This window comes from Penaeus monodon, chromosome 36, assembly GCF_015228065.2.
Source record: "Penaeus monodon isolate SGIC_2016 chromosome 36, NSTDA_Pmon_1, whole genome shotgun sequence".
NCBI classification, from domain to species: domain Eukaryota; kingdom Metazoa; phylum Arthropoda; class Malacostraca; order Decapoda; family Penaeidae; genus Penaeus; species Penaeus monodon.
The window spans coordinates 21,157,266-21,157,765 of NC_051421.1; positions in this window are offsets into that span (position 1 = coordinate 21,157,266).

The window sequence follows — 500 nt, forward strand, 5'->3', positions numbered from 1 at the left end:
TTTGAAAAATTTCTTTGAAATAAAAATTTTCACGGGGCCTTTAACAGATAAAAAAATTTGATGTAAATTCTGTACCTTATTTGCAAAAAGGGAAGAGAATAACTTCAACCCTTCATGTCCTCACATGGGCAATTCATTTACATCTACAACTTGCTCATTCCAGGCTCCTATCTTCACTATTTGAACTCCACAACTTCTACACTCCAGACTCTTATCTTCACAGTTTTAAAATATAATCTAAAATAAAATTTATCACAACCAAAAGTTTCTCAAACAAAAATAAATAGGGAGTACCACAAAGGACACCTGAGCTTCCCAATTTCCTTACTTTTACATACTAGTATCAGTGAGAAATCAAATAATAAGCTTTATAACCCGAGTGCAAAAGATGTAATAAAAAAATTAAAAAAACATAATACTATAATAATACTGTTAATCTTATAAAAATTACTAGAAATAATAAAACTATCTGGACAAAAACAATGATATGAAATACAGTG